The following is a 12420-nucleotide window of genomic DNA, read 5'->3' as shown; positions in this document are numbered from 1 at the left end:
ATGACCCTAAGCACACAGCTAAAATAACGAAGGAGTGGCTTCACAACAACTCCGTGACTGTTCTTGAATGGCCCATCCAGAGCCCTGACTTAAACTCAATTGAGCATCTCTGGAGAGACCTAAAAATGGCTGTCCATCAACGTTTACCATCCAACCTGACAGAACTGGAGAGAATCTGCAAGGAGGAATGGCAGAGGATCCCCAAATCCAGGTGTGAAAAACTTGTTGCATCTTTCCCAAAAAGACTCATGGCTGTATTAGATCAAAAGGGGCTTCTACTAAATACTGAGCAAAGGGTCTGAATACTTAGGACCATGTGATATTTCAGTTTTTCTTTTTTAATAAATCTGCACAAATGTCAACAATTCTGTGTTTTTCTGTCAATATGGGGTGCTGTGTGTACATTCATGAGGAAAATAATGAACTTAAAATGATTTTAGCAAATGGCAGCAATATAACAAAGAGTGAAAAATGTAAGGGGGTCTGAATACTTTCCATACCCCCCATATTCCTCAGAGGTACTTAAAGAGCTACTGAATTTTATGTCTGACAAAACGGATGTTCCCTGGCCAATAATAGGAGATTTAAATAATTATCTTGATCCTTCTTTAGATAGATATAGCTTGGATATAACTCCAGTAATTTCTGCATGCACCCCTTTTGCTAGTTACACCTATGATGCTACCCGTCATATCTGAAGCTTCATATGCAGCTAGAGGATTGTCCGAACACTGCCCATTAGTCCTTAAGTTGACTTTAAATTTAACTCATATCTGTACTTTATAGAAAGTCAACCCTTTTTGGTTTGACCTTTTTCCTTCAAAACAGAAAATAATTCAGGCCTCTAGCACTATTAACAAGTCTACTGTATCTTCACAGATCTATTGGGATTCATTAAAAGCTTATATGAGAGGACTGTATATTTTTTCAAATATCAAGAATAAAAAAAAAATCTAGGGCCTGGGAATATTTATTGACTGAAGATTTCTTAAAGGCTGAACTTCAATATATAGCAAACCCTACTATAGAAACACAGCAGAAATGAATACAAAAACAACAGATATATTCTGGTATCTCTCGTAAAAAAGCAGAGCAGAAACGTTTTTTCCTCCAGCAACCTTATTTCGAGGATGAGCAAAATACGGGCCATCTTTTATCTGCAATTGTAAAATCCCAGAAACCAATGTCACAAGTAGTAGAATTACAAATTTCTTCTACTGAAATTGCACTAACAACTTTGGAGATTTCATCAGTGTTTCTTGATTTCTATAAAAACCTGTGTAGTAGCAAAGTATCCTATAAGGAGACTGATTTGCAACTTTTCCTGAATTCCATTAGGTTATCAGAACTATCAGAGAGTGATAGGGAGATGCTGAACCAACCTTTGTCACTAGAGGAACTTCAAATGGCCTCTGCTAATTTGCCTAATGATAAAGCCCCAGGTACAGATGGGTTACCAGGGGAGGTCTATAAGGTTTTTGGAGATGACTTGTTGCCTGAATTTTTGGAGGCCTTTAACCTCCCTAACGGTAATCCCGAGTGTGGCTCGGGGTTAAATTCAGTCCCATTCGCGGTAACCCCGAGCCACACTCGGGATTACATTGCAGGATCCTGGTGCAGCTTTACTTACCTTGTCCCCAGGATCCTGCGATGTCCCCCGCAGTGTCCGTGGGCTGCGACGCACGGGGGCGGAGCCTGGCGGCAAATTCAAAAAATGTAAAAATCATAACACATACAGTACTGTAATCTTACAGATTACAGTACTGTATGAAATTATTTCACATCCCTTTTGTCCCCAGTGCTTTGGCCCATGCCCTGCATGCAGTTTTATATGATATATACTGTTCTTTCTGCCTGGAAACTGGAGACTGTCCATAGCAACCAAAAAGTGTCCCTTTATGTCAAAAGTGGCTTTAGATCAACTAGAAAACAGCGATAGTAAATTAGAACACTTGCAGAATTGAGCGATAGTGAATCGTGGGGAAATTTATTTTATTATTATTATATTATTATTTTTTTTAATTATTTATATTTATTTATTATATTATAATTTATGTTTTTGTGTTTCAAACTTCATCATACCCGGGATATCTACTAGACTCTTGTTTGGACAGATTTAAGTGTGTTATTGTTAAGAATTACAGGTCTACAATATAAAACGCCAAATTTCTGTGCAAAATAATTGTAACGCTTTCAGCACCTAAAATCCGAAATAATCATACCGCCAGGGAGATTAATATAGCATTTGAAAGTGGTTATCTCCCATCTTCCATGAATGAAGCAATTATTATAGTGTTGTTAAAACCTGAAAAAAATCCTAATAACCCTGTATCATATCGTCCAATCTTATTACTTACCTCAGCTATGAAGCTATTGGCAAAAGTGTTAGCCACTAGATTGACAAAAGTAATATCTAAGATTGTGCATAAGGACCAATCAGGTTTCATCCCAAATAGATCTACGGCAGTAAATATAAGGTGTTTATTTCTTAATCTACAGGTTGAAAACTTGGGTAATAGAGCTATACTGTTGCTTGATAGTATAGAATGGGACTTATTGTTGCATTGTTTAGAAAAATTTGGTTTTTGACCCCAGGTTTTAAGATGGATACAACTTCTTTATGCTGCCCCAGTGGCATGGGTGCAGGTAAATAGACATATATTGGCACCTTTTTCACTGCAATGGGGTACAAGACAGGGATGTCCATTATCACCTTTGTTGTTTGCTTTGGCCCTTGAATCTTTAACTGCCTCTATCCGTCAATCAAAGAATATTATTGGGTTTTGTAGATCGATGGAATAGCACAAAATTGCCTTGTATGCGGATGATACACTTTTATTTTTGGGAGATACCTTGTCTTCACTGGGGGCAATGATGTCTTTATTTAATACATATGGCTCCTTTTCAGGCTTTAAGATAAATTGGGACAAGTCAGTTATTTTACCAGTGGACCCCTTGGTGACCAGTCTGCCAATCTGCCAGCTTCTCAAATTTCTGTAGTCTCTACATTTAAAAATCTAGGGGTACATGTCACATCACAAGTGAGTACATATGTGGAGAGGAATATGGCCCCATTATTTAAGCAGCTTGAGCAAGTGAGGAAAATTTGGAGTAAATTGCCTTTAACAATAATAGGTAGAGCCAATCTGATAAAGATGTCTTGAATGCCAAAATTATTATACTTATTAAAGAACTGCCCCATATGGCTACCACGGAAATTCTTTAACTGCTTCCCGACCGCCGGCCGTCAATTGACGGCCAGGCGGCGCAGCTCTCGTTGCGGGCGGACGTCATATGACGTCCTCGCTTTCCTAGGCCACCAGGGGGCGCGCGCGCGCCGCCGCCGGCGATCGCGCGCGCCCGCCGTGTCATTAGGCACCCGGTGCGCATGCCCGGCGGCCGCAATGTCCGCCGGGCATCCGCGATTACCGGTAACACAGCAGGACCATGGATCTGTGTGTGTAGACACACAGATCCACGGTCCTGTCAGAGGAGAGGAGACCGATGATGTGTTCCCAGTACAGCGGAACACCGATCGGTCTCCTCCCCTAGTGAGTCCCCGCCCCCTACAGTTAGAATCACTCCCTAGCAACACAGTTAACCCCTCGATCACCACCTAGTGTTAACCCCTTCACTGCCTGTCACATTTATACAGTAATCAATGCATTTTTATAGCACGGATCGCTGTATAAATGTGAATGGTCCCAAATATGTGTCAAAAGTGTCCGATGTGTCCGCCGCAATATCGCAGTCACGATAAAAATTGCAGATCGCCGCCATTACCAGTAAAAAAATTTAAAAAAAATAAAAATGTTATAAAACTATCCCCTATTTTGTAGACGTTATAACTTTTGCGCAAACCAATCAATATATGCTTATTGCGATTTTTTTTAACCAAAAATATGTACAAGAATACATATCGGCCTAAACTGAGAAAAAATTTGTTTTAAAGAAAAAAAAATTGGATATTTATTATCGCAAAAGGTCAAAATTATTGTGTTTTTTTTTAAACTTGTCACTCTTCTTTTGTTTATAGCGCAAAAAATAAAAAACGCAGAGGTGATCAAATACCACTAAAAGAAAGCTCTATTTGTGGGGAAAAAACAATAACAATATCATTTGGGTACAGTGTTGTATGACCGCGCAATTGTCATTCAAAGTGCGACAGCGCTGAAAGCTGAAAAATGGCTTGGGCAGGAAGGGGGCGAAAATGCCCAGTATTGAGGTGGTTAAACAAATAGATACTCTGTTTAGAGATTTTATTTGGAGATATAAACATCCTCGGATTAGCTTGGAAACTTTGCAGCTGCCTAAGGATGAAGGAGGTTTGGCTGTTTCTAATGTCAGGTCTTATTATCTGGCATCCCAACTCCAGCAATTATATTGATGGAACACTATAGATTGTGAGAATCCCATACAACAAATTATATTCTCTCAATTGCCAATAGATCCACTAGTGCAGTCAATAGTCTCTTACCATTTTTATAATAAATGTAGATATCCTACATTCTATTTGATACATAGAATTTGGACCACTGTTTAACAAGCAGTGTTAATTTTGGCAGCAAATTTCGATTTAGTTTTAGTCTTAGTCTTAGGACTAAAATGGCATTTTAGTTTTAGTCCAATTTTAGTCTTCTGCAAGTGTTTTAGTTTTAGTCATAGTCTTTGACTAAAATGCCATTTTAGTTTTAGTCCCATTTTAGTCATCGTATTTTAGTAGACTAAAATCTCCAGTACATTTTAGTCAAATAAAATAATTTTAGTCAACTAAAATAGAATGTGCATAGTACACAGTCCCCCACAATACACAGCCCCCACCCTCAGCATAGTACACAGCCCCCACCCTCTGCACATGACACAGCCCCCCACAATACACAGCCCCCACCCTCTGTACAATACACAGCCCCCCACCCTCTGCACAGTACACAGACCACCACCCTCTGCACAGTACACAGCCCCCCATCCTCTGCACAGGACACAGCCCCCCATAATATACAACCCCCCACCCTCTGCACAATACACAGCCCCCCACCCTCAGCACAATACACAGCCCCACAGCCTCTGCATAATACACAGCCCCCCACAGTACACAGCCCCCCATCCTCTGTGCAGTACACAGCCCCCGACAATACACAGCCCCCCTGCACTCCCAGGAGACCCCCAGGCGTACTCTAAAGTTAGGAATAAATCTTTGCCAGCCCTTTCTCATACACAGCTCCTCCTGTGTCACTCTCATTGTAAATCAAAGTCTCTAGCTCCGTTCTTTCACTGACCCGGTCACATGAATGCTCTCCTCTGACGTTTCACAGACGGTCATATGACCGCTATCCTCCAATCTAAAGCAACACTCGGAGGAGGAGCACTTAGAGGAGAGCGACCGACAAGAACGGAGCAATTTCGATATTTAGAAGCTTTGTTTTACAATGAGAGAGACACAGGAGGAGCGGTGTAGGAGAAGGGGCTGGCAGTGATTTTTTCCTAACTTTAGACCATGCTGGCAGTGCTGACATCCCCCCCAATGTGTGGCACCCGGGGCGGACCGCCCAATTCCCACCCCCCGTTGGTAAAAACAAATATTGGCGTATAACACGCACACACTGTGTTATACGCCGATAAATAAGGTAGTTCATGAGGGTAAACGTGCCTCCTTGCCACTTTCATCCCCTTTTCATTAAGGAACGAAAACAGATTTGATTTTCGTCATAGTTTTCGTCAGTGGACAAAAAAGTGATGTACTTTTAGTTTTGTTTTAGTCACTGTAAAAGTGCAACTGATGAAATCTTTGACGAAAATGTTTTCGTTGACGAAATTAACACTGTCAACAAGATACTCGGTATGAGGGATATACACAATATATGCCCATATGGAATAATCCTCAACTGCCTGAAGTAGCGAAACTTAAAAATTTTGAGTCGAGGTTTTCAAAAGCACTATGATCCGAGGCTATGTTCCTTTGGAGCTGTTATAGGTACTGTATATACTTTGGTGTGAAATACCTTTCCTCAAGTTATCCTCGGGCAATAGGCATGCGACCAGAGCATTGGTCACAAAATCTCAGCAAAAAAGTATTATTATTTATTTAAGGGCACTAATTAGTCAGCAATGCCTGCATTTTATGCTCCCAAGCCCCTTTGCTAGGGATTATGTGACCTGTCCTCCAAAATTTAAAGTGTACAGAGACAAAACTTTTTGTTTCATTTTAAGGCCCCATTCACCCCTGAAGCTCCAAAATACTCAACATTCAAAATCCCATGGTCTACTATTGTGCCTGTTCACACCTGAGCATAGTATCGCTTGAAGCTTGTAGCTCGAAAAAGTACATAAGCTTTTTTTGAGCTACAAGCTTCAAGTGTTTTTTGGCCCAAATAGTCTTGAATAGGAGTGCCTGAAAAACACATGAACATGCACAGAATAATGTACAAAAACACACAAATTGTGCATTTTTTTTGCCTAGTAGCTAGCTTTTCATTGACTAAAAAAAAATGAATTAAATTTCACACATCCTCAAAAATGCCTGTACAAACACACAAAAAAGGCTGCAAAATGATCAACAATGCTCAGCTGAACTGTCAATGCAGCCTAATGCCCCGTACACACGGTCGGACTTTGTTCGGACATTCCAACAACAAAATCCTAGGATTTTTTCCGACGGATGTTGACTCAAACTTGTCTTGCATACACACGGTCACACAAAGTTGTCGGAAAATCCGATCGTTCTAAACGCGGTGACGTAAAACACGTACGTCGGGACTATAAACGGGGTAGTGGCCAATAGCTTTAATCTCTTTATTTATTCTGAGCATGCGTGGCACTTTGTCCGTCGGATTTGTGTACACACGATCAGAATTTCCGACAACGGATTTTGTTGTCGGAATATTTTATCTCCTGCTCTCCAACTTTGTGTGTCGGAAAATGCGATGGAAAATGTCCGATGGAGCCCACACACGGTCGGAATTTCCGACAACACGCTCCGATCGGACATTTTCCATCGGAAAATCCGACCGTGTGTACGGGGCATTAGGCCTCATTCACACTAAACGCTTCCTGAATGCATGCAAAATTTTGTGTTTTTACGTGCATTTACAAGACACATGTAACACTTGTGGTGCCATTTATTAAATGCACAACATACCGTGGAAAATGCACAGTTGAAACCACTCGAAGTTTGATGTTCAAAAAGGTGCCTGAGCTACTTTGCCATGTTTTTTGTGCCTAGGACGCACATTCGCAATAATGTGAATACAGAGAATGTTTAAAACTGCTGTCAAGTTTTTTATTTTTTTTCTGCTGTATCTCATTCAAGAGATTTTTCCAATCACTTCCTATCCTGGAGAAACAAAAGAAGTGAAAGAAAAGTACAGCCCCTCTTAGATAGTTGTCACCAGAACAAGTGTCCCTAGGATTTGCCCTCTATTTCTGTTTTGGTGATAAGTCAGAATTGATGGGCACAGTGGCTGCGTTTGATGGTGGTGGGCAGGCAGTGAGAACAGGAAGGTGAAGCCATCAGCACTGTCATTGACTGTTTGTCACAGCCTCGGCCACCAGAAGAGGGCGCCAGTTCCCTGGCCAATGCCAGCATCTCGCTCCATCAGGCCGTAAAGCCGCAGCCTCAATTACTGGCCAGCGCGGCATCTTAGTCCATGCACCCACGGGGGGGTTCTAGTGGCACTAATTAGGAATGCGACCTGGCGCCTGTGGTTTGTCGAGCCCTGCCATTTAGTACAGGAGACAGAAATAGACTCATGGACCGTGAGTTATCTGCCACTACCTTCAGGTGATTGATCACTTGCAAAAATCATTTGCTATTCCACCTGCTGCTGGATTCATCAAAGACACAGCCATTGGAATTCATTTAGTGCCTGGGTGGAAGCGATTCCCTCATACTGCACACGCTACACCCACTTAAACCATGTCCATTTTGTGGATACTCTGCAGGAGAGGATTCTCATTTGGCAATAAAGGATCGCAGGCACTTGGGAGTGTGAACACACATAACAGGGAGCAGCAAGTTTACTGCAGGCCGTAAAGAAACTCTTCTCAAGTTGATAGTAGTTTCCCCATTCCAGAGCATGGTATTCCACCAACATCACTCCAACCCCTCTGACTCAAGGTCCCTTAAAGGCACACAAAATGCGGCCTGTCTAAGGCAGATCTATTCCAGAGGCTATCGCCACTACTGGAATCAATGGAGAGTATCAGTCACAAGTCCTCTTTTGCCTTTCCTTCCCCTGACTATATTCACAGGCTAAAACCAGAATTGTCTGACGCATTTTGTGTGGCAGAAATTAGGGGGGATGCAGACATTCTATCAGAGGAATTTAGATATTCCTGGAAATTCTATATCTTGGAGTACAGGACACAGATCCCTCCCTACTCTTCTTTGTGACTTCTTATTGTTTGCTAACAAGACTGGGGCCACAAAGAGTATAGGTGTACTAGTGAACAGACCGAGCAAAGACCAATCACCAAGGGTGTCCAATCACCTGAAAGTAGTGGTATATAACCCACAGTCAATGAATCGATTCCTGTATCCTGTACTGTACTCCAAGATAGAACATTTACAAGCACATCAAGATTCCTCTATTTGAATATAAGCATTGAGAGTATCTGAAATTGACCTGGTATTTGCATATCTGTACAGCAGGGTCTGAGTGTGAGAGGAAGAAGCAGCACATGGAACCAACCAGGTTGTGTGCTGGTGAGTGGCATGCAGAGTAGTGCATAGAGTAGGTTGAAGAGAGATGAGCTCATCACTGAGTTGGTTGGTCCTTCACTGTCCAGTTACAGGCAGGAAAAAGCAAAAAAAAAGCTAAAAAGAATGTTTGGGCTTTGTATATAATTAGCGAAAACCCTAAATTACAACATTTTAAAGGGTCGGCCTTCTCAAAGGTGATATTTTAGGTTTTTGGTAGATGCATTAGGCAAGAATCTACATAACTGTTTCTTATGTCTCTCAGGAAACTATGTTGGTCGCAGTACCATTACCTACTCCTACTGTAGGTCTGAACACCTGCCAAAGAGTTAATAGGAAAGTGCCACCCCACATGTTTTATTATGGAGACTGCAGCATGCAGACTACCATTTTGTAGCCACAAGTGTGGTGAAAATCCAAGGTCAGTGTGGAGCCATGAATTATGCCATGGAGACCTTGCCAGTAAAGACCCCAAAGGATATAAAGAAACCAGTTTTTGACTCCACCAGATTTCAGTGACAGTTAGATTATCCATTTTCATTGGCCTTCATGACACTATACTTGTAATCTACTATATATTAACCTCCAAAAAAACCTTAAAAAAAATTATAATCCTATATACACAATTCTATACCCACAGTTGATCCAAAGGAGAACAAAAAAAAACAGCAAAGCATGATCCAATTTGCTCCAGCAGGGGAAAAATGTATTCCTGATCCCCAAGAGGAAATCTGATATTCCCTGGATCAACTTTACCTATAAAAGTTAGTATCCAGTTATAATGTGTTTTGATATCCTATGCCTTAGACTGTTTGTTCATTTAAAGAATTTGAATTGTATACCTATGTCTGGCTGTTCAATATCAGCTTGTTTGAACCAGTTCCCGTTATCCAGCTGGTGCTTTAGCAGATTGGTGGACACTGTGCAATATAGTGTTATGAGTGGGTGCAGACACCTAAGGTGCTATTAAAATGAACGAAAAACGAACTGGAATAAATAAAATGAAAGCAAAAGCAGGGTTGGTGCTCATAGTTACCAGTAGAGTTGGGCGAACCGTTCCGGGTCGAGCAGAAGTTTGGCTGAACACCCAAATTTGCAGGTCGTTTGGCAGGTTTTCTCTGTTTTGGAGTTCTGGTGCGAACTGGGGGGGGGGGGGGGGGCATTGTTCGGCCCATTTCTAGTTACCAGTTGGATTCAATGTTTCATTGGCTCAAAAAATAAAAGATGAAAAAAGATTGGTCACCATGGGCAACAATTCCATTTAATTATCTCTTCCTTTTCGCTCGTTTTTAGTTTTTTTTTTGTAAATAGCCTCCATAGTTTGTGTGTATCCATTACCGGAAAGGAAATAGACAATTGTGTAAACTGGCTGTGTATAATGAATTCTGGAAACTCATTTTGAAGCAGTGTTTGAATCAGAATTAAACCACTAATGATCTGTAATTGAATACGTTAATGAGTATTTGAACAAATGGATTAACACTTTAAATACTTTTTCATGACATAAATGAAATCTGTTGTCCAGGCAAGGTATCAGTGTAAAAGGTATTATTGTCTGTTCATCCTTTGCCAAACACCGGTACACTAAGCGTCTGCAGTATAGTACAAACAGATGTCTACGCACAGTAATCTTACAGCTACATCTACTGGATGCTGGAAAACAGCTCAAGCATTAAAAAAAATCTATTCTAATTCCCGTTCTAACAAACTCTATTTAATAGCTGTGTTTGCACTGTGCAGACTGTTGGTGCTGTAGAAATTCTGTATAGTAATGATATTAAAAACATACAACAGATTTTGGTTTAGAAAATGAATAGAAACGTCTTACAATTGAATTACAAGCAAACCAACCTTTTATCCAGTTTTAAATTAATTGAAAAATATATTTGTATATTTTCCTAGTGTACCTAAAATCTCTCTTTATACTAGCTTGCCATCCTCTCCTACACACTAGAGGCTCAATTTGCTATAACGATCACCATTTTCCATAATAATAATTATTTCAGTAATCAGAGCTGAAAATAACAATCATGTTGCTATAAATAATGATCACTAGAGCAAAAAATACATAAGTTATAGCTGAGTGAAGTCAGTCATAGGACTGAGAGAGAGGGGGCCAGCACTATTTTTATCATTATTATTGAGCTTTGTACTTTATTTGGCACCGTCGTCTATTGTTGCTTTGGATTTTTGTATTAGCTTTACAATTAGGGGTGAGTGGGGTGATTTCTGTGAAATCGATTTTACAACAAAATGTATCAAACTGGTGAATTCTCTTATTTTTCTTCATTGAGGTGTTTTCAAATTTCTTTGAAAAAAAACATGTACAACATAATACAGTAGGCAGAAGCATTTATTTGTTCTGGCTCCCTTAATGCAACACACAGTTAACACTCGACATAACACACATTAACCCGCATGCATTAACCACTTGACCTTCATGACCTGGGCATTTTATTTTGCTATTCAGCACTGTGCTACTTTAAAGTGATTATAAAGGTTTTTTTTTTCCTCTAAAAATAATAAACATGTTATACTTTTTTTTTTTTTAATCAAATCATCTTTTTATTCATTTTTTATACACACACAACAGGAAGAAAAAAAAAAAAAAAAACACACAGCAAAAAAAAAAAAAAAAAAAAAGGAGGGAAAAGGGGAAATAAAAAAAAAAAAAAAAGCACCCCAGGCACCCATGCTCCCACTCCCCCTCCCCCCATTACTCATACATTGATCCTCTCCTCTCTCGTCATACCTCCAAGATAGGGAAAACATGTTATACTTACCTGCCCTGTGCAGTTGTTTTTGCTCAGGGCAGCCCCGATCCTACTCTTCTCGGGTCCCTCTTTGGCTCTCCTGGTCCCTCCCTCCTGCTGAGTGCCCCCACAGCAAACAGCTTGCTATGGTGGCACGGAGCTGCGATTTGGCCCCGCCCCTTTCTCTCCTAATTGGCTAACTGACTTTGATTGACAGCAGCAGGAGCCAATGCTGTGTCTCAGCCAATCAGGAGAGAGGGTCCCAGACAGCTGAGGCACTCGGGAACTTCGCTGGATAGAGGCGGGGGCTCAGGTAAGTATTAGGGGGCTGAAGGAGGCTGCTGCACACAGAAGGCTTTTTATCTTAATGCATAGAATGCATTAGGATAAAAAACCTTCTGACTTTATAACTACTTTAATCACATGCCCACCAGCTGCCGCAGTTGTACTGCGGCAGAATGGCACAGATGGGCAAGACGACGTTATGTAACGTCGCTTCGCCCTGTGGCCACTAGGAGGTGCGCCCGCCCCCCCCCCCCCCGCTCGCCCCCCCAACCCGATGTGAGTGCCCGGCGGTCTCGATCACCGCCGGGATCCCACGATCATTCGGGGCACACGGAGAACCCGAGCCTGTGTGTGTAAACACACAGTTTCCGATTCCCTGAGGGGAGAACTGACAGATCGTCTGTTCATACAGAGTATGAACAGCGATTTGTTAGCTTCCCTGCACATTCCCCTCCCCCTTCAGTTAGAACACTTCCTAGGACACACATTAACCCCTTCACCACCCCCTAGTGTTAACCCCTTCACTGCCAGTGACATTTTTACAGTAATCAATGCATTTTTAATCACACTGATCGCTGTATTAATGCCAATGGTCCCAAAAATGTGTCAAAATTGTCCGACGTGTCCACCATAATGTCGCAGTCACGATAAAAATCACTGATCACCGCCATTACTAGTAAAAAAAAA

The sequence above is a fragment of the Aquarana catesbeiana genome, linkage group LG01 (genome assembly GCF_042186555.1).
Source record: "Aquarana catesbeiana isolate 2022-GZ linkage group LG01, ASM4218655v1, whole genome shotgun sequence".
NCBI lineage: Eukaryota > Metazoa > Chordata > Amphibia > Anura > Ranidae > Aquarana > Aquarana catesbeiana.
The sequence above is the reverse complement of the archived record's forward strand: the minus strand, read 5'-3'. Positions refer to the sequence as shown.